The sequence below is a fragment of the Ambystoma mexicanum genome, chromosome 4p (assembly GCF_040938575.1).
Source record: "Ambystoma mexicanum isolate Mex_15411 chromosome 4p, UKY_AmexF1_1, whole genome shotgun sequence".
Taxonomy (NCBI): Eukaryota; Metazoa; Chordata; class Amphibia; order Caudata; family Ambystomatidae; genus Ambystoma; species Ambystoma mexicanum.
The window spans coordinates 516746011-516773515 of NC_090927.1; the positions used below are offsets into that span (position 1 = coordinate 516746011).

General features: G+C 41.7%; 1 protein-coding gene across 17 annotated transcripts in view; it reads left to right on the forward strand.

Annotated features, from left to right (window-relative positions):
- The window catches only part of MYT1L (myelin transcription factor 1 like), a 1655431-nt gene that overhangs the window by 117492 nt on the left and 1510434 nt on the right, over positions 1-27505 (forward strand). Inside the window, exon 1 of one of the 17 annotated variants that reach the window (XM_069606039.1) lies at positions 516-536. The exons of the other annotated variants lie outside the window; for them this stretch is intronic. The gene's annotated coding sequence lies outside the window, so the exon portion shown is untranslated. Of the gene's footprint in view, positions 1-515; positions 537-27505 lie in introns of those variants that run through there. 17 annotated transcript variants of the gene reach the window in all.

Sequence of the window (27505 nt, forward strand, 5' to 3'; positions counted from 1 at the left end):
CCAATGGAAGGGCACCTACAAGGATCACTGACAACATTGATAGTTGCCCCAACATCTAGGTCACCTGGCCTAAGCCGCGCCCACCTGGTGCCTTCCTGGTTGCCACTCTTTTTCCCTACTTAAGGAGCCCTCCACCCTCTTTTCCTTTGCAGATGGGGAGCAGGTGCAAGTGGATTTAGATCACCTGGCTTAAGCCTCGCCCACCTGGCGCCTTCCAGGATGCCACTTTTTCCCCACTTAGCAAGCCCTACCCACTTGCTGCCTTCCTGGTTGCCACTATTTTTCTCTACTTAAGGAGCCCTACAGCCTCTTTTCCTTTGCAAATGGGGAGCAGGTGTGAGTGGATCTAGGTCACCTGGCCTAAGCACCACCTACCATCTTAGCGCTTACTCTTCCTTCATGCTCTTAACTCTTAGATCAAGGGCGTCCCTCGTCCATGCGTCTGAAGCGAATGGCTGACAAAGAAAGGGGCAATTCCTGTTTGGACCTGTTTGGACCAGGAGGACCCAGTGCCCGACCCTTTGCTCAGACAGCAGGTAAGCATGGACCAATATGTGTTTACTCCCTCTGTCCCCACAGGCCATCCCCACCCTCTCTGGTCCCCTGTGATGTTCCCTTGTGCCCCTTCCCTTCTTGCACACAGGTGTTGCCTGTTTTGCTTGATTCTTATACCCTGCTCCCCACCACCCATTCAGCCTACTTCTGCAGGAGTCTGTCCTGATACATTTCGGTTTCACCATCACCGTCTTGTGACCAATGCTGGATTTGACTTTTATGGACTTAATTGTTTCACGGTGCATCACCCTTTCTCAACTCTCATGCTGGACTTCCTTTGCATCCTGTATGCGTGGTGACCCTGAATCATGCTGTACCTATCTTCATCATGTATCCTGGCTTGCAACATTATGGGGGTCATTACGAGGTTGGAGGTAGCCATGGCGCTATTAGTGCCATGGCTACCCCCTTACCGCATACCGGGTCCGGGTTCCCAGAATGGGGAATTACCGGGCCCTTCCAACTCGGACCCATTATTTCCCCATTCAGGGAACCCATCCCCATTCCCATTCGAGCCCCCATAGGGCTCAATGGCAATGGGGTCATGCTAGCAACGGGCCCGTTGTTAGCATGCTGGTCCTTTAGCGGCTCCCACTAAGGGTGCCTGGTAAAACCAGCCACCCTTAGCGGGACCTGCTAAAAGACTTTGTAATGCGGCGGTAAGGGGTTAACAACACCGGCACCTTTACCGGCGCCGTTAACCCCTTACCACCAAACTCGGAATTAGTACCTATGTGTTACTACTGACTTATGCAATTGTATTCGCTCTCCCCTCTCGCTTCTCCACTCTTAACAGGAACACACTTACATCACAAAGTGCTTGTTATGCTGGATTAAATGCATTGGATTACTGCCCGGAAAGTTGGATAAATTGCACACTACAACATTCTACTTTCATTCAATTGGTTATGGCTTGTCAGACACTGTGCGCCGTGTACCAGAAACTGCTACTTCTTTCTATACTAAATTAGATCTCACTTGGGTTGGTATAGTGTGAAAACAAGGTGCATTTCACAATAAAATGTTACAATATTCTACATGAATCACTTCACCCAAATCACATTCTTCCCCAGTTCCACCCAATCCAGTAAAGAGAAGAGAGATTATTATAAGGGACATACATTCAATTCTACTGGACTTTAATATAATTATTTCAAGACAGAGAACCACTGTGGACCCTCACAGCTTCCAGGTAATCTTCCCAGTTAATCAGGCCCATTTGTGCTCTGCTTTATCCACAGATGGAATTCAGGTATGCTTCAGGTAAAATCTGCTTCAGGCTTCCTCTTGGATAAGGAAAATGGTCTTGTTTCTCTTCCGATATTATCCCAGCTTAGCCTTCATCCAGTTGGACCGAGGTTTCCATTTCTGTGCCCTTCAGAATCACAGAGCACTCTCCCTCAATTTATGTGGGTTTCTACTTAAATACTCTCTAATTTTCACACACTGTCATATTGACATCACAATTTCTGATTGGTGAAATCGTCCCATGGGCTTGCTTAACAGGTTGAAACTCCCAGAGAATACACCCCTTAATTTCAAGGGTTCATCATATTTCTGTACATGTGACAGGGATGGCCTTGGACAGTTTAGACTCATACAAATAATTATATTTTATTCCATATCTTCCAATAGGATGTTTTCCCATCAATATAATATTACAGTTTATATTTGGATGATCAAGACGAATTCAGCGACAACTGACATACGTTTCTTCGATGAATTTCTGATAACATTAATACTATTAATATAATACATCAATGATTAATCAATATTACTATGTTGTGCTTGGTCTCATTTTATAGGAGATACTCTAACGGTTTCAGAACATTTTTCCTTTTGATTTTAGTTCCCTGCTTTGTAAAGATATAGCCATAATAAAGGTCATTTAAATGGTTCACTTTATTCCTGTTGAACTAGGCATGTAAAGTCTTGTGTCAGCATATTGGATCATGGGAGCAGCTCTCAGAGGCCATGCGTGAAGCTAGTGATTAATATGAGTGGCAGACAGGTCCCTTTGTGAATCCTTCCATTAACTCCACATGTTGAATTGTATAGAGAGACAGAGATAAGAGTTCAACTTTTTATGTGCAATATGAGTCTTTCCTTTTAAGCCACAATGTTGGACAGTAAGCCTGTTCATCATAGATCTTTATCAGCTGTAAGAACGTGGATTCAGCTCTACTGGAATGAAAATATGTATACACAAGCTATTTCCCTAATCCATGAGCATACATTGTAGTGAGTCTAATGTGTTCCTTTGGTGGCTGGATAAGAGGACTTGGCCCTCTCGATGGAGAACCTTTAATGCCCCGGGTTCTCAGACCTTCCCCCATCAGCAATGTGTTGTTGTGCAGGTTGAATAGAAGTTTAACTTCTTTTAGATTCAATGAAGAGCCAGAAAAACAAACATTGACAAACCAACATTAGAACTATCTGGTCATGCATAGTAAACAGTAATGTATTCCTGCTATACATGCTAACAATCTGTCATGTAATTATGGGCATTGGATACATTTAAAATATGCTTCTCACCATGTATAGTTGCATCACAACAATTATTTCTCATAATTTGCTAAAATAAAAGTGCACTGGGCACTTGTACTGTTTTCAGGGAAAGGAGCTTTTTTTATATAAGACATTATTTCACATGCTTTGAATAAAATACATACAATAATTAGAAAAAACATTGTCAATTCTGAAATAGAAATCCTTTCCTTCATCTTTAAAAGGAAGCGACACTTTGGTTGAAAAGACATGGCACGCCGGCTTATAAAATTGCAGGTGAATACATTGGCCAGTGTAGTGTGAGAACTAGACATTTCAGTCTTTTAAAGTAGGCTTGCTTTAAGTACTTGGCTGCATTTCTAAAGACGATGTAGAAACAATTGACAGGTATTTGGCTTTCTTGTGGTTATCTCCTCATTATTTGCAGGGAATTATGTTATTATTGATTTAGCTGAATTTTTGCTCTGCATTTAAAAGGCTCCCTATTCCTTGTTTGCAGAGTTTGGTAAAGAACCTTCATGTTTTAGTGCAGCAAAACACCACACTTTCTGTTCATGGTTAGAGGAAAAAGTATTCCTTATAGAAACACAGAGGAACACCTTTTCAACATTTCACACCATGGTTCCGCCAGTCTTTATCTTCATTTCAATGTTCCCCTATAATGGTGGTATGCAAGCATTAGTCCCACTAAAATGGGCAGTCAGATCTCGTTGTGTCATTTGATGCTATGCACTAAAGAAAGGGTTCGAATATTGGATCATATTGTGCCATATACCTTAATGCAAATTCTTCTACACTGGTTCTGTCTCTTTTGGTACTGTGGCATATCCTCCCCGCTTTCATTTGAAAGTGCCTTAAAACCATGCAATTTGCTGCTGCTATGTCTATGCTGCTAGTTATTTTGCCCTTTGACCTTGTGTGGCATTTATATGTGGCCTTAATGTAATTAGTGCCCTGTTTTAGGTGGTGCTACATTTGTTTTTTCAAAGTACACTTCTTTGAGTAGTTTTGCTTGTACTTGGAATTGTCCTCCATATTCTATAATTATGCATGCAGTTTTAGCAGTTGCTCTAATTTGAGATACATTCATTTTTCACAAGGAATTTGGGCACACACTACTTTATGGGTGTTTAGAATACACTGTGGCTCTATTGCTCAGTGGAAAAAGGATATGTTGCTACCGGTACCCTTATTTCTGGACCGCCACCCTCATAATGAGGCCCATAGCTTTCAGAGCCTGTACTTGATCACTCGTTACCAATGCTGAAGAGGAAGACACAACCTTTGCGTAAGGTGTTACTTCAGGACTCAGGCAATAAAATATTTTCTGTGGTTTGTGAGGACTGATCCATTCTCTCGGGTTGTAGATTTATCTGACAAAAAATGTCCATTTTATCTGGGAGCTGTTGGACTACTGGTAGAGTTTGGTGATCCGTTTGGTAAAATTTATCTATTTTAACCAAATTATATTTTTCCACACACATATCCATAAGATCGACCCATGTGCAGAAATCAGAGAAATTATTACACATGTTAAGCTCCTTGGATATACTGGCCTTAATTTACATCCAATGTGCAGAAGTAATATGCTTTTGTGGACTCCCCTTCAGCCCCAACAAAGGCTGTGAAATAGGGTGTGACGGCGTATTGCGAATGACCTTACTCCCATTTACTCCAGGGGAATGTTACAATGTGGAGAGACATCTGTAAATAGTTAGTATTCTCTAATTGGTTTATGTGAATAGCAGCCCCTACAGTTTCCTAGTTGTTAACTTGGCAACCAATTCCTTATTTTCTCCATGTATGTCTATAACCAAACCTGGGACCTCAGTGGTATCTGGGGGCTTATCTATTCTGCCAACCCAGAGTTGCTGTCTCCTACAAGACCTAAGCACCATAGCCTGAGATAGGCAATCCCTATTTGGAATAAGAGATATGGCCATCGTGCCATACTCTGCAGATGTCGATGTAGATGTGTTACTTGTTAATTGAGTGGGAGGATGTTTCAAAGCGTGACTACTTGTTATGGATTTACTGCCTTTGGGAAGCATCTGCTTCTTGGCCTGCTGTACCTAAGCAAAAGGCTGAGGAAAGCTGAAACTTTAAAGCATACGCTTTTAATATAATGGCTTAAAGAACTTTGCACTCTGTTGCCCACTAGTGTACCTTAAACAAGGGCAGTTCCTTCCCCCTTCCAGGCGGAGAGAATGGAGTGTCTCACCGGATACGAAGCGTCCAAACACTGAAGAAAGCAGCGACGATACTCTGATACGCTGTGACGCCACAGCTCCTGCCGTTGCAACTGGTTAAGCCTTCAGAACAGTGTGGAGACAGGATCTGAGGAAAGGACCCAGCAACAATCTCAGAAACGTCATCCTGCACTGCAACGGAAGGTTACAGCTGCTTCAGACACCCCCATATAATGATTATGAGGCATTACCATGTCACAGGGCCATTTCTGAGGCATTTAGGGCTACACTTAGCATATAATAGTGGCAGCTGCACATGTAGGGAAATACCTTAAATACAGTGAATATTCCAGGCATGTGAGGCAATAACTGATATTAAATGGCATTCAAGGGTGCCCTCGAGGTTGCACTTGGCAAATGGTGGCAGCAGCTGCATGTGTGCTGATCACTGTTAAATGTGATGAATCTTCAAGTGATATGAGACATTGGCTGGCACTAGATGACATTACTGAGGCATTAGAATGTGCATGTGTATGCTGTATGATGACACAACAAATATGAGTCTGGTGGCTCTACCAGGCATATGAGGCATTTACCAGGTTTACATGCATTAAATGCCGTGACTGGGGCCTCGGAAGCTGCACTTCACAGATGGTGGGAGCATCTCCACTTGTGTGGCTGTACCTTACATATAGTGACTAGATGGTGGCTAGATCAGGCAGAAGAAGTACTGTCTGTCATTACATGGCATTAGTGAGTCATTTGAAGCTGGACGTGGCATGTAATATCGCCAGGTGCACATGTGTGGCTGTATAATTGTATTGTTGCTTTTATATTATTTTTATTTTGGATTTCAAAAGAATTTGCAATCAATGTTATTGTCGCTTCCAGTGATGTGATTGTTGTGAAAGAGAATTATGCGGACTCTTAAGTTATGGCACGCTGACTACATGCAGACATGGTAATTCCTTGTAAAACCGCCAAAACCGTAATCAGGCACAAAATGAATTTTGGCAAATGACAAAGTCACAAGGAAGACACAATTCTAAATATGAAAGTATTCATTGGACGTTTATATCCCGGAAGGTGGAGGATATGTTGGAGGTAATTTTGGTAAAAATGTGTAAATTGCACGTTAGGGAACCGTAACTTTTGCATTTGTGTGCATAAAAGGTCCTCTCCATGCAGTTCACATTTCCTACTCCTTATTGCACTAATTACGAACACGTATATAAATTCTGCCTGCCATTTGCACGGGAGGGAGACAGCATATAATAGTTATTAGCACTATGGCTGCCTCCAAACTCGGGTCCGGGTCCGTGGTGTCGGAATGGGGACTTACCGGGATATTCTGACCTAGGCAGACACGGTGAGTCCCCGTTTCGAACAACCATTCCCCATTCCCCTTTGAGCCCCCATAGGGCTCAATGGAAATAGGGAAGGAGCTAATAACGGGCCCGCAAATTGCGGGCCCGTTATTAGCTCCATGGTCCCTTAACGTGTCCCGCTAAGGCCGGCTGGTTATCCCCTACCGCCAGGGTCAGAACGACCCCCATAGTCTTTAGCAGGTGTAAAAACCTGGATGATTCAATAGGCATCTGTTGCTTTTACGTCAGCTTTAAACCATGAACCTTGAAAATGAGTGTAGAAATAGTTGTTAATACAGGCATAAAGGTGTTGTGTCGGTATTCAGCACCATTGTTATGCCCCGGGGACTTAGACAATGACCCCCTTATGTAAACTCTGATACACTTAGTGGAAAAAGTGAAAATGCCAAGGCAGCTTATTTAATTCTGAATTATGATAAAAATCAAGTGATGACAAATAAACGTATGGCCTCTATTGGAATGGCCATGTTAGCCATATATAAAGATCACAATCTGACCATAGATCTATATGTCTGGCAGTACATTATACTTACAAAGTGTAGCTCCCAGCATCTCATCAGTTTTATCGGGATGATCATTAATTAATTGTATGATTGCGGTTAGCTTGCATGAAACCTCTTACACATGGCAGAAACTTTACATTTTGGTATCTTCCAGAAGTTTCCTTAAATGACCTGCATCTAGTCAGGCAACCCTTAGAAGACGCATAGAGTGTCTGTCTCTTCTCTAAGGTGATACAAAAAATGACCCTCTGGCGACTGTTCAACCTTGAGCCTGCTCACACGGGTGGTGCTGGTGGATAAATTACCATGTCCATAAGCAAGACGCTTCCATTCTGCATTAGTCAGAGGAAAACTTTGCGACCTAAATAATGTGCTTCCACAATCAAATGCCCCCTAAAGGGAGCCCGTCTAGACATGACTGTATCCGGCGACCTTGCTGCCCGCTCAGAGATATTGTTGTTCCCTGCACAGTGAGAGGAGCGCTGATATCATTTGATCGAAAGTTGGGACTTATTAGCTGTGCTGTGTGTGTGCTGCATTGCCTTTACTCAGTAGCTGGGGGAAATCAGAAGATGGCCCAGCGTTCTCTTTCCCTACTAAGTGATGTTGATATCACATCACTGCAGCGATATCAGGATTATTTAGAAAACAAATAAATATATTTACTAATCGAACAAGCAAAACAATCAATTGAGGTCTTAATATTTTTTTTGGGTACGCTAGAACATCTAGGCAGAGGGTACCATGGAGGGACCACTGCCAACGTACATGGCTAGGAATAATTGGCTACTATTTTAACCCATAAAGAAGGTATTATTTATTTATTATTATATTTATGGGGCACACACCTAGATCGGAAGCAGTCGAGCACTGTACTGCAGGATTGGGAGGACATTAACAGACAAGAGTGTTGAGCAGCAGACAGTAATGCAGTGCTGCGTGTACACAACGCAATGAACACGGAAGCACTGTGTTGAGTTGTAGATAGTTACCCCACGGCTGGTGAGCAGCCTCGTGTTGACCAAAGTGATCTATGAAGGTTTTGCTATGTCATGTAAGCAGAACCAATTTAACACATTTCACTCAATTACAGGAGAATAAAGGAAGAGTTTGCGATTATCCAATGAGGGATGCAAAGTGCTGCAGCCGTCACGTGGGGACAGATGCAAATGCAGGGCTATGAATGGTGAGAATCAGAAGCAGGAGGGGAGAGATTAATGTTGTATATTTATTTATTTTGTAATTCTTTCAAAAACATGCATGGCTAAGAGTTGCATTAGAGGCCTGTGTAATGTAAATGTGTACAAAAATACTCTGAATTTGGCAATAGGAAAACATTTCCGTTTCAGAGAAAGCATTCAGGGGGAACCTTGGCAGTCATAACCAATTGGATCAATGGAATGAATGCAGATAGGTCAGTCGTGGGCGAAGCCGTTGGAACACATGTGGGGCCAAGACCGGCTCTGAAGCGGACGTCAAAGAGTCAGCACATTGGCTACTAAGCAGAGGCACACAGGTGATGCATTTCCGGATGAGACGCCAGCTCTGTAGAGAAGAAGAATGCCTCAACCTAGGTGCATCCAGACGCATCTCTTTTCAACACCATGGGTAAACAAAGGCAACCTGAGAACACGGTAATTGATAGCAAACCAGAGGGAAACATGGCATGCCAAGTCTGACAGAGGAGTCATGTAGTCTTTAAGCTTATCCCAACACCTGCAGGAAACCAGGGCAGCTCTCTAAAAGCAGTAGTGCGACACTTATGCAAGACTAATACTTTGCCGGCGCTGAGCATGGGTTTGGGTTTGGCAAAGACCATAGAACTACGTGTGTCCAAACAGGAGATAATAAGTACCTGACCAAAAATGCAAAAATCTGACACAAAAATAAAACACTAAATAGCCAAATGTAAAAAGAGTGATCAAAAAGTGAAGATTTTAGAACCTGGGTACAGAGGACCAACTGAGGTAAGAGCAACGCCTAAAGACTTTGTGAAGGAGGCCAGTAAGGAGAGTGCAGCAGGAACATAAACCTTAAGTCACTCAGGTGATCAGACATGGGGCTTAGCATAATGAAATAACACAGTCCTTGGTTTTAAGAAATGAGAGGCCCTCCATGACTCCTCTCCTAACCATGTGGATGTCAGTTGGGGAAGGTCTATGCAACTACACCTTGGTATCATCAGAATACTAGTACAATGGAACACCCAAATGGGCCATATGGTCTCCAACTGGGTCCAATCACAGATTGGCTGATATGGGAGATGAGCCCAATCCCTGGGGGACCCTGAACTCCACAGGGAAGGTGTGGATACACATTTATACAGACATAACATATCTGTGGCTAATGAATGATGTATTTATAAGCAGGACCCAACCAAGATGTACATCTTGAATAAAGGCGTATTTCACAAGACTGCTGGAGATGGCGTTTGCATCAGTGTAAGGTAACGACGGTGTTCACAGAAGGATAGTCCAATCGCAAACCTCAAGCCCGAAGCATTGGTGGGTAAAGCATTCATTTGACCATTTTCATGTAGCTTTTTAAGCTGAATTCCGCCTGGCTCTAACTGCTGCAATAGTGGCTGAATGCATTATCAATGTCGGGCATCTACCGACGTGTGCAGATGAGTGCAAACCACAGGAAACTGTATCTTTCCTTGGTCTGCGCGCACATCTGCACTACACACTCGTGGAAGCGCGATGAGCCTCCATTCTAGTTCGCGCTGCCCTCTACTAATGCAAGTGCAGGGACACCACACATGAGCAGGCATTCTCCCTGCTGTCCTTCAGTTCTAGCAGAATGGGAAGATTTGCGTAAATTGTGCCTGGTTATTACACTCTTGGTAACAGCATGAGTCTTCTGTATAAAACAGGGGGGGAACTAATGGCCGCCATTTTAGTAACAGTGTTTAACCTTACTGGTAGCTGCTACTTGCAGGTGCCCACGGTGGAGCTGCCCCAGGGTCACTACATACGACTGTTGAAGGGTCAGGAAAATCAGGCGGGTCCTGTGTTTCCACACTCTTCTCTGCATGCGTGCAACGATTCACTGACCGTCTCTCTCTGTGTGGCCTGGATTGAGATGGGTCACAATGGGGGGGAGTAGCCAGACTCATGCATCGCACAATCTGTCCACTTCTTTCCTGCACCGTTCACAACGAGCGTCTTAATGATACTCAGCTTAGCAGGTAAGTCATCCCGGCTATCAATCAAACCTATGCCTATAGGTTGCCCACAGATTTCTGCATCTAATGTTGAAGACACTAGGCTATCCAGCTGCTCCAACAGGACTGTGGCAGATGCAGGAAACTGTTGGGTGGGAACTTTTGGCAAGACGGTCCGCAATATTGTCCCAGTGATGACTGTCTTTTGTGAATGTCTATATTTCTATGAATGTACGAAGAATAGCCGCGTCATGGCGGTTTTCAAATTCTTTTCTTTCCCCTGCTATTATTTAACTGCTGAGATAGTGCAGAAGGTTCCAGGCCCGTGTGGTGTTGAGAACTATGTTGAGACTACAAATCACGGGCTGGCATCCTAGTAGATGCACTTGGCCTCTCATCCTTTTATGGGTGACAAAGTCAGTGCCAGTAGCATTAGCTTAGAGTGCTAATGCTAAGGCCGTCAAGCCCGTAGGACTAAGCGCTATTAACACAATGTACATCATCCTAATCCATGCATATTTTTCGAATTGGTTTTTATTTCTATTAATAATTAGTCATGCCGTCATTTCAGGTTCTGCACCTTATCCAACTATTTGAGAAGTGTGATGAGATTTGAAATGAAATAGCAACATAGAAGCAAGAGTAATTTCATTTGATGATACATAAAAAGGTAAGCAAATACAAAAATAAGCTATTTATTAAATATATCAAACATATTCTTAAATAGGCCACACCCGTAAAGGCTAAACGAATTACCAAAATGAATGACATAGGTAACCTAGTTAGGAAAAATTAAATACCACTTTGAACTTTGTGGTATTTCACCAAGCCTGCAGTCGTGCATGATGTGGCAAGCAGAGTTTGCATTCTGTGATGAGCAGAGTCTGTACCCAGGTGCATATATAGTGGTGGGCTGAAAAAACACCGGTGAATCCGAGTCTGATTCTCCTGTAGTTCTTGGATGCATGTCCGGCAACTATATATGAACTGACTCCTATGCACGTGTGGAGAGAGGTGCAATGCCGGCCCACCACCCTTGTGCATTGCAGCTCCTGAAAAGCCCCTAATGTGCATTAATGTCATACATTTCCGCCCCTATTTTAGAGTTGAACTTTTTAATCAAGGATAGAATCCCAGATGCTGTTCATTGCATAAGCATTTCTATTCCAGGCGGACCACCTTCCTTATGCATGTTCCTGAGACCAGCAGGTGACAAGGCAGAGTACATGAGTGAACTCTATACGTGTTTGCACGCCTACTACCAATAGTAAAAGGCAAGAAACAGCTGCTTAGTGATGTGGTCCCCTCTTGGGTTAATCGTGCGGTATTAAAAGGGGACTTGTTTGCTTTCTTTCTCACATCAGAAGAAGGGAGCCAATCGCTGATAAGGATCCAGGGACTTAACAACTGTTTGGGTCCTTCTAACCGATCCCTTAATATCCTGCATTCATATTATCACACCCTATTGCCGTATATCCTTGTTGTACAGGCCTCGCTCACTTCAGAGCTACGCTTGTGCTATGTAAAGCCCAATCAGTGGAGTAACTTTGCTGAAATTGTTGGGGGGGACATGACATCTGAAGGAAAGGTGCCCCAGCCAAATGAATGGGGACAAAATGGTGTGCCATGAAAGTTGGGGGGGGGGCAAACACCCTCGCCCCCCCCTAAAATGACGCCCATGAGCCCAATACATATGTCCATACTACCCCCAACTGCACATGCTTCGGCATCGGGACATGCACCCTTTTCTAATTAAGAATCCGCCCTCACTCAAACAGCATTTGTCCTACTTTTGCAGTTAGCGCACTGACGCAGGAAAAATTATTTGTGAACTGGGCCCACTGTGCACACGAAGAGAGAAAATATGTGACCCGAAGCCATGCACCTTGAGTGCATGCTAAAGACATGCTATTATTGAATTCATTTTGGTGGCTGCCTTAAATTACATCATGTCAGGAGTGTCATGGCTTTGATCATGTGTGACTTGTCAACCACTTTGGGTTCTTTCAACTGTGACACCCTAGTCTGCCAACTTTCTGCCACTGGTATCCAAAATTCAGCCTTAACGTGATTTTAGTTTTTTTTTTCTTTTGGCAGAACACAAACCATTTTAAAACGCCATTCTGTGGTCCCCAAATCTGCCCTCCTCTGTCCCCTCCGTTTCACTCTTTATGACCATCCATTGGCTGACAGTGGGATGCCGTCCTTAATGAGAGAGCGGGCGCCAACCCACCACTCAATGGCAGCCTAGTGAAACCCATGAGCCATCTCTCAGCTGATGTGCTCCTGGTCCCCCAGTGTAGTCAAGGAAATCGGACTTCCCTTGGTTTAGAGAACTCCAGTGGCATATACGTAATGAGCAATGCAAGACCAGGAGCATTTTGCTTCCCCAGCCTTCCATGGCCCCTCAGAAGGCAGATTGTGGTCCAAAAGTGTCTAGGGGACACTCTTGCACATCCCTGTGTGCTGGGAGGGCCAGGTGCTATAAATGGCAGACACCAGCACTCGGAAGATGTTTCTGAATGTTACTTCACCTGCTTCCTGGTTACTGTCTTCAGAGGACGAGGTGAACCATCCAGATCAGATCAGCATGTGAAAGGGGGCTGCGGGGGCAGCTGAGCTGAGGGGGAGCTGGGGTGTCAAGCGGTAGATCAAGAGAAAATCAACTTAGTGTGCATGTGTGTGAGTGTTTATGAATGCATGTATGCGTGCATGTGAGGAGTTGCATGTCTGTGAGTGCAAGTGTCTGAATGTGCATCATTGAATGGTTGTGCATGTACATGTGTTCAGTGTACATGTGCATTCGTGGGGTGTGTTAATATCCCCACTCATGTGTGAATGTGTATGTGTGCAGACCGAGGAAACAGGGAGGGAGATTGGAGATTTTGGGATGGGTGGGGTTCAAAAAGGTCTTGTACCAGAAGAGAAAATTGAATGGACATGGTGATACCGGCATATGCTGTTTCTACCAGTAAGAACTTGCTTTCCTACATAATTAGTAGCATCTCTTGGGGCAAGCAATCTTAAATTCTTATGTGGATATGTCGGTGCATCCAACATGGACAGTATTTCTTGCAGTATCATTACTGGCACAATAGACAAAGGAAACTGTTTGTTCTTAGGTGGGGATACTGGTGCAGTCATCATTGACATGTTTTCGTAGAGTATCAATGATGGTATTATGTGCATTACAAACATAAGTGTGTTCATCTTGCATTGAATATCTGACATATATTGGGGCATCCAAACATGTGTTTGTTGTTAAATGGGGATGCTGGCATATATGGGCACAGCCAGGATATACACATTTACTTAGAGAATCATTAGTGAAATTATGGGCCAAGCAAACAGAAGCAGTGGACAATGAAAATAATCAATTTCCTGTACTGTGATTTCAAAGTATGCCCATGCCTTCCCCATGTCTATTCAGACTCAATGAAATTAGCGCAGATTGATTGGGCAGCTGGTCCCTGAAGATAAAAGATCAACTACTGAGCGGGGCCCTGTTCTCTAAGACTGCTGGCACCAAAGTATAATTATTGGCATCATGGGTGAAGCAAACATGAATTTATTCTTATGTGGGGATACTGGTCATGCATTGGCATAACCAGCTTGCACATATTTACTTACAGTATAATTACTGGCATTATGGACCAAGCAAACAGCATTGTGTTCTTATGTGGTGTCAAAAATATATAATGTAAAATAAACCTATTTTATTAAGCAAAACATGTATGACTGTTCATCCTAATATTTAATTGTCACCAACCCAAGCTTTTCCCAGCCACGTTATACATTATGCAAAACCTGTTTTTGATGTCATGCAAAATCTCCCAAAAATTACAGAAAGGATGATGTTAAGAGAACACATGTTTAAAAACACAACCTTGTTGCACCAAACACATGGAAACTACATACATGTACAAGAAATATAGCCGATCACTTTAAGAATTTGTGCATTTCTATAAAGTGCAGCACATTGAGGACATGTATAAACCAATGCTTTTTCTTCACCCATATGCACTGTGGCGTTTTTCTATGTATTTACTATTTTAGTATTACTATTTTGTAAAATTGTTTCAAAGCACCAGTCAAGTAAAAACTGCACTCCTTCAAAAGCCCAAGAATGGACAAAAGTGTCTTTCAAAGGTATCAATTAATGTGTGTGATCAGTTAACTTATATTGGAGATTGCTATAGGAGAGAAAAAGATATACCACCCCTTGTGCTCTATTCTCTGTCCCTGTTCCTACTATTTTAGGATATTATTCAAATCATTTTATTTAAATTTTATGAAATGGGACAATACGTTATAGCTAATGCTAGATCTAAGAGAAGTTATGAGTACACGTTACATATGCTTTGTTTAAGGTGAATTAAACAGATTGATAATTTAAAGAGTCCGTAAACAATTTGGGAAAAAACGACAGACATATTATATCACAAGTCCTTGGGAGGCTTACTGAAATGTAAATAAAAATGAAAAGAGGGTAGAGTTACCCTTTCGAATCACCTTTGCCATTACCTTGTGACATCATCTGTAAAGGCTATCAAAGGGACTGAGCAAATATTGTAATCGGCTCTTGAGTTTATGAATAATAGTGTTACAGTCCTTGTTATGCGTAGTGTTATACATGTTCCATTTGATGGAGTCAATGTCAAACCTGGAAATGAGATCTTGCAATTTTGTGATGGGGATCCTACTTTGGGGAGGGAAAAGTTGCCAAGACCCCAAAGCAGGTCAGTAATTAAATCACAGGTTCAGATCTTGTGAACGTTTTTGATCTGTTTGCGTGGGAGACTCTTGGATGTAAATGGTATCTGTCATCACCTTTTTCTATTGCTGAAAAGGTTTCGGCAATATTCCCTACTTACTTTCACTTTCATTTACTTATCAACATATCACAACAGCTTATGTATGCACAAAACAGATAGGTGTTGCGTGTACATAAGTTGAACCCTCCTTCTATGGCACATGGATTTGTTTTACTACATAAACATAATGGGCCTCATTATGACTTTTGTGGTAGCCATGCCCTTAATAAGGCATGGTTGCCGCCAAAACCGGGTCCGGGTTCCCTGAATGGGGAATTACCGGGCCATTCCGAGTTTGGAGGGCCCGGTAATTACTCCTACAGGGAACCCAGCCCTGGTCCTTCCCCATTCCTATTTGAGCTCCCATAGGGCTCAATGGGAATGGGTGCAGGAGCTAGCAATGGGCCGATTACGACCGGCCCGTTGTTAGCTCCCTGGTTCCGTCGCGGGACCCGCTATGGGCGTCTGGTAAAACCAGACGTCCACATCGGGTCCTGCGAGGGAACCTCGTAATCTTGTGGAATGGGTTTAACGAGTCCGCCACCTTTAGCGGCTTCCGTTAACCCATTCCGCAAAGGTTATAATGAGGCCCAATGTGTTGAGGGCATGAATGAAGTGCCACACTTGGCACACATACTATGAAATGGTGTGTGCTGTCATTTGTTCACTGGTATTTCTGTACTATGTGCAATTCTATATTTTCAGCCCAAGAGCCTCCCTTAAACTCCTTCCTCTACACTCCAGCAAAGCTGCTTCTTTCAAACCCGTCATTCTCTTGCCACCATCTTGTTTTACCCACCCCTGACATCACCAGCCAATTCCGCCTCATGGTGTTGCTTCCATCATGCAATACGAAACTAAGCTATGTTCCACTATTGTCATGTATTCTCCTCTGCACTCTTGAATTCACTCAAGCCCCCACTTAATGAAAGTCACTAAAAACTAGTCAACAACCACTCAATGTTTCCACTCACATACAGATTCTCAAAGTTTCACTGACTATAAAATCTGTTCTACGTCCTGAATAACAACCACTAAAGAAGATGTGACTCCTCTCAGCACCTGCAAATCATCAATTTTCAACAAGACCAGGTTCCTTCACTTAATCTGAAAAAGAATGATAAAACAATTAGACTGGTTTGGATGGTACATTGCAAATAGCAAATATGTGATAATCCACTGGAATGGTAATTGGTATTTATTGTGCGCAGACCTAGTTTTGAGAAGCAATGGAGCACTTTACAGTGGTATACAATAATACAGATACACAACAGAGCACTTTACAGAGGTATTCAACAGTACAGATGCATAACAGAGTGCTTTTCAGAGGTAACAACAGAACAGATATACAGTGGGGGGGCACAATACAGAGGGGCACATAGGAGCGGTACAGGGTGGTGGGGAGGAGAGGGTCTATCGATTCAGCTGGTGCGTGGGGGGACGTGATGACCTAGGTGTTGAGGAAAGACTCTTTGAAGAAGTGTGCCTTGAGTTTTTTTCTGAATTATATATATATATATAAACATATATATATATATATGTTTATATATATATATATATATATATATATATATATATATATATATATATATATATATATATATATATATATATATATATATATATATATATTGGATGATTAAAGCGTAGCAGGGAAGCAACAGGTGTGCACCCAATGGGTTACAAGTTAGAATTAATGCAGCAGAGGATCTAGTAAGCATAGGGGATCAAGGTAGGGGGAAGCTCCAAAGAGAGAGAATGAGGGTTTAGTGGAGCGATTGTCAGTTGGCGAGATGTCCTTTGAAGTGTATGGTCTTCCTGTCCTTCCTGAAGTGTTAGATGTAGGGGTCATCTTATTTGCCTTGGTACCTTCTTCTAGAGACAGGTGCATAGCAGGAAAAGGTATGTTTCCTGTTTATTCCTGCTTGCACATCATTTCAAGCACAGAAATGTTGTTGCTTCCGGTGGTGCACTGGCCTCCGGAGATGGTGAGTTTCTCAATCAGGAAGAGTGGTGTATTGGTTTTGATTACTTTGCAGTAAAGGTGAAGGCTATATTGAACAATATGTGTGCTTTAAGGGGTAGCCAATGTAGCTTCTTGACTGTGGGGTGATGTTGAATTTTCTTAGTCCTGTGGTGAGACATGCTGCAGCATGCGGGACAGCTTTCAGAAGGGCCAAGGTGCCCTCCTGGAATCAGAATGGCAGATGCATAAATGGGCGATAGTTATCCAGGTCGCCTGGGTCAAGTGTGGGTTTCTCCGGTGGGGGAGGGGTGGTGCCTCAATTCTGGGGCATCCTGTAGGATCTTGGGAGAGAATCTGCATTTAGCAAGGTACCTTATGTGAGGGATGCATTGATGACATTCAGAAGTGGCATGGGTGCTTCACCTGTAATGACCTTCACAATTGCAAAGGGCAGGGTATAATCTTTGCATGTGCTAGGTTTAAGGGCTTTGGGAGTGTTGGTCCTATCTTCTAGAGTTATTGTCCTGAAATTAGTCCATATTGATACATAGTGGGCTGTTTTGAGTGGACGCCTGTGCTGTGTTTGAAGCTGTCAGTGTGTTGCCTTAACTTGTCTATCTTCTCTATGAAGAAGATGTTGATGGCCCTGAATTTTTCTATTGTAGAATCTGGCAGGAGGTTGATTTAGTGCTTTGTGCCTTGAAAGATCTCTCTGCTCTTGTGTCAGGAATGCTGTTCTCTGATAGATTGCTTTGGCTGTGGTGGTATGTGTCCTAGGGCATACACTTAATATCCAGATTTCTACCGTGTTTTTGGGGACCTCTACAGGTTCAGAAATGTAGAGGTGATGCTAATGATCTTAGAGGGTTGTTCTAAAGAACATTGGAGCTCTGTGACTAAAAGGTCCTTAATCTGTTCTTCTCAGTAGGATTTGGTAGAAAGGACTGAAGTTAGTGACCTGCCCATTTATCTTTCAAGTTGTGATGAAGCTAGCAGAAGGCATGCTAGCCTTTTACAAACCTAATGAGGTCAATGTGCAAGCTTAGCCCTGGTCACTGGCACTTAGGAGATTCTTTCAAATGCGTATGGTCACTGTTTTAGTTCCTCATTGTGATAAACAAGTTCAGAAGATGGAAAAGCAGAATGCAATGGTTGACAATTGCGGCTAGGTTTTCATCTAGTCTACGATGAAATTAAAGAAGGTTGCCCTCATGAGGGAGTTGCTTGTGGATGAAAAATGAAAATTAAAGACAGTCTTCTGCAATTCAGTACTTTCTTTCATGGCTTCTCTTAAACTTCAAATGTTATCATTTGTTTCTTCATTATTGTCCTTTTTTTTCATAAACAACATTTCAGGTGGCAGATTGCAAAAAATTAACCAAATCACTGTGTTCTTACGCAATATTCATCCATCAATGTGTAAACATTAGAAAAGTGCTTTTCCAACATTCTTATTCTGTAACTTCCCAAGATTTTATCGTGCTTTTCCTGTAAGATCTATTACACATTTTCCAGGTCATCTGGTTGATAGCGCACTAGAGGGATTCCCTTTGTTTGTGGCCCGGCAAGTCATAGAAGCATCTGTTACTCGAGGGCTTTTGCTTTGAATTTGGCCAATAGGGCAAATAAAAAGTCACATTGATAATCATAACTGATTCAAATAGTGATAATATAACTGTTGAAGCGTAGTCAAGGAGAATCAATATGTTGTGGAATAATTTTGTGAGGGCGCCATCTCCACATCTCCTGCTGTTTCTAGGTAGATGGAGTTATTGACTGGGTTTATGTGAGTTGTTGGGATGGGTCTGCACCCATCGCTGAAGCCCACTTTAGATACTAAACAGTATCAAGCGGTATTCTGAAAACAAACAATGCACATACTTAGACATATTAAGGTTGGAGATTGATGACAAGAGCAGACCTAAACGGTGTCCTGTGTTTTGTGTCTGGGTGGCCATTAGTTGAGTGAAGCTTAAAAAAAGCATTTCCCAGAACAAATATTGTGAGAAATAGTCTGTTGAAGTCAATGAGATAAATTGGTTACTTTGATATAGTCGGAAGTGTTGAGATTTTTTATTGATATATCGCTCTTTTCACTAAGCGGCAATCGCCATTCTAACATACCCTAGTATACACTATGTGATGAATCGAGGGATTCAGTCACTTCTCCACAGGGGGAAGCCTTTGTTGTGAGACCATTACGTGATACTGTCCCTAGGGGTAGAGGGAAGCAGGACCTCACTGGTAGAGGCTCCCCCCATGGGGATAAGGACTCCCATTCCGATGAGGAACTGCCTTTCCAACCCAGCCATGCCTATCCTGTTGGCAGAGAACAAGAGAAATTCTACATCTGGTATGGTGGTGTTGAATGTGAAAAACAGTACCTGCCTGGTACAGGGACGAGGAAACCCACAAGAGTCATAATGAATAGGACCAAGACACTGAAAAGGGACTTCCACGTGACAGTGGGGAAGCCTCAGAGCAGTTTCATAAAAGTGGGAGGAGAGAAACCAGGAAGGAGAGAGACCCAGAAGTTTTGAACCAACTGAGTAAAGGAAGTTGGTAGACTCAGGAGAATGCTGCTTCTTAAGCAGGGGAAGAGCGGAACGCAATCAATACCCAAGCTGCACTGTCCAAGGCACTGACTCAAGTACGTCTGTGAAGTCGGTGAGATGTGCGAGAGAGAAGTGATGGCTGAGACTGGGAGAGAGAAGGAACCCCTCTTGGAGCCTATACCGTTTATTACAAGACACTCCATGGCGTGTCAGCTCAAGAAAAATCACAGAAAGTATGAAGTGGGGGCCGAGACAGGGATAGAGAAGGAACCCCTCTGCAAGCCTATACCATTTACCAAAAAGCACACCATAGCATGTCAGAAGAAGAGAAGACATGGGGAGAGAGATAGCCATCCTGCTAGTCATGGACCTGCCCAAAGAAGACGCCGACCCAGTGACGCACCCCGCATATAAGAAAGGCAACAGGAAAAGCCGGATACCCACAGAGACAGGCAGTGCTATATGGCAGTTTTGTAAATCTGAGAGAGAGAGAGACAAATATAATGTGTGGGGGCATCATACTCATCCCAGTAAGAAAGAGGAAGTTAAGAAACAGCATATCAGTGTCTGTAAAAATAAACACAGAGAGAGTAATAAAAAGTGATGCTTGGCTTATTTTACTCATCCCAGTAGAAAAACGAGTAACAGTGACTATCCATAATGGGGACAGTATGCTTATCCAAGTGGGAATGTGAGTGATCCAGAAAGTAAGGATCAATACTGGGTATATACTACTTGTCCCAGCAATAACACAGGTAGTGAACGGACTGATAATCATAAATGGGGTCATCATATTCATCCCAGTGAGAAGTCTAATAACCAAAAGGGTGAGAAAGAAAATAACCAACAACGTAAGTGCCAATACGGGGCTTAGCATTGTTGCCACAGTGAAAATGTGAGCAACCAAGAGAACAAGAGTCAACCTGACAAAGAGAGATTTTTTTTCTACATCTAAGAAAAACCAAGTGACACAAAGACAAGGAACTTTGATTAAAAAAAAAGGGATCTTTCAACACCAGGGGAAGGGGAAACCAGAAGGCTGGGAAAATCTCCTACATAGACTGAACAAACGTGTGCAGAAGATAGCTATCTGAAGATTCTTTACTAAAAGGAACTGAACTGCGAAAACCACCCCAGGAGAAGTCAGTCATTCTCCTAGAATTCAGTTGGTTTTCCTATAGTAAGGCTACAAAAACCATCCCAGGAGAAGAGGGTCATTCTCCTGGCCTTTAGTTGTTTTGATATTAATGGAAGGTCAGAATAGCTTAGATTTTGATGGAGGACAGGCATTACTTTGGACTTCACTACTGACGATGAGCACCCTACTTAGTTGTGTTAGGCAGGGAATTCCATAGATTAGGGATAGCGAGGCATTTTTCTATTATTTATAATAAAAACATGTTAAAAAGGGCCACAATTAGTCTGTCTCCTCCTTCTGAGTCTCTACAACTACCACCCCATAATTCTCGACAAGAAACATGCTATGGTATATGACTAAACTCACATTAATTTTAATACAATAAATTCAAAGGTGGTCCCTTACCTTATGCAGAGCAAGTCAACATAATAAGATACATAAACAATTATGATTTCCTAAAACAATTAGAACTGGCCTGCAATTGACCTGGCACACACACTCAATCACCATGATATGAATTGAACATATTTTCAACATTTCTAAACCTATACCATAAGGCCACCTCTAAGCAGCATTCTCAATTATTTGACAACATTGCCAAACTCTCTTCATTCCCATTTACTAAAAACTAGTTTCGGTTGATAAATAGCACTTTCAAACATTTATTTTCCCCAATATAAAAAAACAAGTATTGGTATCAGAGAAAGGTTGCACGGAAAATTGCATTTATATAAACACATTTAATTGATCCCCCCTACCCGCACCGTTATGTGAATGTGTGGTTGTGGGTTTCTATCACATGCTTGCAAACAGAATACTAACTATAAAAGGCTGCATTCAAATCTACAGGCATGGGTTTAGGGACATTACTTCTAATTTAGAACACACAGTGATGTTTTTTTCTAATCTATGTGTCCACCCCAGATTCTAACTTTCTGAAATAACCACATCTGTGGGTGTATTTAATATGAGGTCAAATCACTTCAACAGAAGATAATAGGAGAAATGTTAGTGTTCATTTGGAGGTGCTTTTTTTTCTTTCACAATCTGTCTTTTTAAATATCTATGGCTTTCACAGATGTTGATTTGTTAATTCTTTGTCAGGTTGTTAAGTATGTGAATCAGCTCACAGCCTCACTTGTTGACTATACCAGTGAACAATTGCAGGATTCTCATTTACTTGGCTTTGATTGCAGGGGACTGTGACCACTGTGCAGTAAGGCTATTGGGTTCCAGTTTAAATTAATCCACCCTTGGCTTTGAATATCCACAGCAAGCAGGCTATACTTCACATTAACAAACTACAATATGCTATTCTCAATCTGTTGATACTAATTTGCCAGCCCCTGCGTTCTGTGCACAGAAAAAGGCAACATTTTCTACAATAGTCAAATCTCACTTGTTCTTAATTATGATGAGAAAGCACTGTTGCATCTTGCAGACAAATATCAAGATATTATAGTGAAAATCACCTCATCAGACTCACCCACTCCAGGGGCTTAGCAGGACAATGATTCTAGTAGATGTTTCAAATTTCATTTGGGAGAATCTTTATCCTCACTTTGAAATATTCTTTAAAGTGCTGATTCAGAATGGGCACTTGTGATTTTCCAAAGAACTCACAGGCAACCTCTCCTCTCTCTTGGAAGGCAGATAGGCTCCAGATAATATTTTCCTAATGTGTAGGGCCCAATTCTTCAGATAATGTCCAGATACAACACTCCTCCATTTGTCATAGGTATTATCACTTCTGTGCAACTTTTGATTCCAGAATCAGATCCCTATTTACTTTGTGTTCCTCTTTTTATCATTGGAATTATTCTTACGCTTTGTCATTGATGAAAAAGCTATTTTTGTCAAATCTTTCCATTGGCTTTCTCATTGATCAGACACTCCAACAACATACACACCTCCTGTTTATATAGGCTAATCATAATTTGTATACATGTGAAAAGAAAGAGAAAGGTGGGAGCTGTTTGCTCCCACACATTTAAAAGCACAAATCTTTTTTATTCCATATTCATTCATAGCAACATGCCTACTCAAGGAAAAATGGATTTCTGAGATCCCTCAAGCGCAAACTGACATTTGGATAGGTGGCATGAATATTTGGGGACATTTGTTTTAATAATGGTATTGCTATGAATAATTGTATTAATGAATACAAAAACAGACTCCTTTTCTGTATTTAATATATTATGTGATATGATATGGCATTTATAACCCGCCTATACACAAGTGTTTCAAGGCACAAACGTGTTTTGTAGCTTGACATTTGAAATTTCAAGCTGCAAAATATGATGTGCTTTTAAATTAAGGAAAGGCATATATGTCCACGCTTGGCTACAATTAATGATTATCGTTAATCTGCTGACAGCTGCTTTTTTTGGTTTTCCGCTAGACTGACCATCTAGTTGGGAGCCGGGATTCATAGGTAACACACTAAGTGCAGTAATGTGTTCTTTGCAGTTCGGCAATAGGGAACAGGCTAGATTCTTATCAGCCAGCACACAGTGGATTTAGCCTGGGAAGAATCTTATGCTGTGTTTATATGAATATCTTCTCCTGTGATGAGTTCATAAAGGTGGTGACGCTCATGGCAACAGACAAGAAATCCTTTCATTCTGCAGTGCCAAGTTTAGTCTCATGGGACTTTCGTTTCATTCCCTACAACAAGGCTGAGTTGGATATGTAAGCAGGGCAAACAGAGGGTTTTAACCTGTTGTTAAGTCAGCAAGACTAACAACTTTTGGCCAACACCAGATTAAGAAAACAACTGCATTTTAATGTATTACCTATTTTAAAATATCACCTGTACAAATCTTTGTATAATCCCCTTAGGTTTTACATGCACTTACATACATGTCACTTTTATATTTTAAATATGAATTCTTGAAAGAATAAACCAAGATTGAACTTACTGTTGAAAATTGAAAGACACAGGTGAATTAGAACTCTTTTTACACAATGGACCTTTTTACATTTTTAGTGATAACAGTTCCTTGATTGCGAATGGATAAGGTGTTTATTGATAACATGCTGCCCTGCCTTTCACCAACATTTCTTATTTGTATATTCCAAAAATGTATTTTGTGCAACAAATGCACTGGTTTTTCCTGAATATACAGAGTTCCATTTTAAACTGGGAATTCAAATATATATTTACTGTACAATTTGGTACTGCTACTAATATGTGGCAAGCTCTGTGTCATTTGTTCTGTGCTGCCTCTCATGGAAGCAGGTAACTAGCTGCATCCCGCATATGCATCCTATTCGTGATAGTTGGTGAAATACATTTTAAATTGAGGCAGCCTCTGTGAATTATGTTAGGTGCTGTCCATTACATGAGGTGACACCTATCTGCTTGCTTTATCAACACAATATTTATGCTTGAAATTGAATCATATGCACCATACTTGAAAGAAGCGGTGGAGTTTTTAAGCGTATCATGGTTTAGTTGTATAGCTTTGGGTTCCATCATTTTTCACAGATGTCGGTGTGTAAGTTCCAGGACGTTAGCGCGTAAAGATGTCCCTCCTTCTTTGAATGGGTGATTGATGATAACACTTATGAAAAAGAGATCCAGGAGTGTGGTGCATTGGATAAGCAAGCAGTTATAGGATTTTGAAAGTGGTGCCAATCAGTATATTTCTGGACAAATATTCCTGAAAATAGTTCACTTAATAAAGAGCTGCAGGTATTAAGAAGTGAGTAGGAAAGAGGGTGAGGTAGGGTCAAGGTAGAAGAGTTGAAGAATCAATGTTGAATGAGGACTAAGCATTGAAAGGCACAGTCTCTAATGTCTTCCTACGTTAGTTGAATTCTTCAATATGGATCTGGTGGTACTCGGTGCTTCATTGAATAATGCTGATACAATAAGTTACCATATGTACAATAGAGGGATTTAGCACCAGTGGCCCGTGTATTGTACAGATCCATGGTTTTCACAGTTTGAGGTGTTGTCAAGATACAATCTTAACTTGTCTGCCCCTGCAGTGGGTTAGGGGTGTTGAAGGTTGCAGAATTAAGACCAGTAAGGGGATGGAGATAAAACGTGCAGGTGAGCCAGGAGTAACATGTGGTTTTGGAAGTGTTTTTTTTTATTGAAGTGAAGAAAAGGACTCCAGTTCTGCCATTTGCAGGTTGTCCAGAGGGTAGAAAGAATGGTCCATTAGTTTATCTTGGTAGAAGAAGCACTTGCTGAATATTTCCGTTGAGTTCCACAAATTTGCATTCAAAGGCCAATGGGCTGAATGGGTGGCAGCAGCAGCCCTTAACAATTGGGCAGAAAGGAGAAATCTTTAAGAAAGTGTTCACTCCCCCAGGGAGAGTTACTCTGGGTAGGCCAGGCAAAATTAAGACCGTTTTAACAATGAAACAGACATTTTTCCAAGAGGGCAGGTCATTGGTAGAGGAGAGGAAGCCCATTTTCATATAGCTAGGGCAAGCATTTTTTTTAAGATGTCAATCATAAATGTTGAAAGTTTGAATTTTATGAAAATGTCTTTAAATTCCTTACTGGACAGCGAAAGGAAATCATTCATGGTAGGATTTGATGTACACAGTATGTTTGTCACTGCTGGAAGACATTCTTATTTTAGTTCATTTGGTCTACCAAAGAGTAACAATTAGAGACAAACATCTGTCCCTTTATTTAAATAATGTATGCACGTAAAGGAAAATATATGCATGTATATAGAAATGGATGCACAATGTGTGTTTTGATGAATTCATTGCAACATAAGAGATGTAAATGCAACATAAGAAATATAAAACTAGTGGAAAATGCAAATATAACATAAGATGTTGAAAAGAAAAAAAATACTTACCTTGAGTTTATATATATCAGGAAATTCAAATGAGTATTCTGTGTATTTGTGGGTTGCATTCAAACCATCCCAAATAAAATATTTCCCATTAAGAAAGAGTGATCACAAAAATAGTGAAACACAGGCACTATGCCCATGGGCAAAGAAACATATGGTGATGTGAATTATGGAAAATATAGGCAGGGGTTTAAGGACTATAAATATATAATTCACACTGCAACAATCAAACAATGGGAAAAGAAAAAGTGAACTATCTTCATACATAAAACAATATAAAATAAAGGACATGTAATATTCTTCTAATACTGTTACGGTGGTCACAGAAGTAGCAAACATAACAGCTTCAGGTTTTAACAGTGCATCTATAAACAATTGGCCACATATAAGTCCATACGCATGCATTTGTCAAGAGAACTCCATTATACAATAGGGCATATAAAGCAATACAACAACCAGAACCTTTACACAGATACAAACCAGTTAAACCTGACAAAACGGAAACCTAGATTTCTCAGTAAACTAAGTGTCGCTTTAGCTATACCACTATCACATGTTTGATAGCAATAATTGGAGACAGCTGATGTTCCAGAGGATGGAAAATCCTGATTAGGAACATAAAACGAATGACAATCAACAATACCGTAAAGATGTTGGGTAAACTCCTCTACAAGTGACCAGTACATGGGTCACAGAGTCAAAGGTTCAGTGACCTGCAAATGTCTGTGGGTCACTTTGGGAGGTAGTAAACCAGCACTCCTTCCCTTAGGGCACCACAAATCATCCCTTAGCACCTCTGCCACACACTCTTAAAACCTTTTTTCTATTTCCAGCTCAATAGTGATGAAACACAATCTCAATGTGGTATTTGACACAAACCTATCACACAGTGCTCTACGGGTCAAAGGGCTAACACATAATTGCTTGTTGTGCCATCACTGTTCTTACAAAGGACTGATCTGACATACCACGTTTTAATTGGCCTGACCTACCATGACTGAAAGTATTCCTTCTGCCTTACTGAAACCACCCTAACAAGGTGGGCTGTATGTTTTGTCAATTCTTTACTATCCGTTCTCTTTAGTTCTGCTGACCTCTGCCCCACTTAACAGAGTGTACCATTCAAACCTTGAAGACTGCAATGTGTTGGGGGGTACAACATATAAACAATGCATTCCCCTCTGAGCAAACTACAAATCGGGTATACAGACAGGAACAGATAAGGAAACACAGAATCGCAGGAAAGGTTTTTCAGCTATAATGATGTAATGTTGATCAAAGTATAAACTTCTTCCCCGCCTGAGGAAGTGGTGAAAACCACAAAAGCTTGCAAATACATGGCATTGAAAGCCTAATTAAGGTATTTGTTTGTTTTTCTCTTTTGGACCAACACTCTATTCTACCCTTGGCTAACATGGAACAAGACAATGTGGGACAATTAGTTAATTATCCAGCTCACTTGGTTGGGCACAGCCTTGATGTTGTTGTGTCACTGATCCCTCAACATCTGCATGTAAGACCTCTTGTGGCTCTCTTGTATTGGCCACTTACACATTAACTTAGATACTGAGATATAACCATGTCCTTTATTGAAAATGTTAACTCAGACAACCATGCACGCTCTTGTTGCTGTTAGTGGCCCCTTCAGCCCCAATCAGGATCCTCATCTACGTGAAAAAGGTCATGGTTGCTGACATTAAGACACCTACCATCAAGTCACACTTCGGAATTGGAAAAAAGGCTATGGGGGTTATTATGGTCCTGGCGGTAGCCGTGCCGATAAACATTGCTACGGCTGCCACAAGAGTCATGAATTTTCAGGCACCCGGGAATGGGCAATTACCTGGGCATTACAGCTCCAGCGGACACGGTAATTGCCCATTCCCGGGCGCCTGAA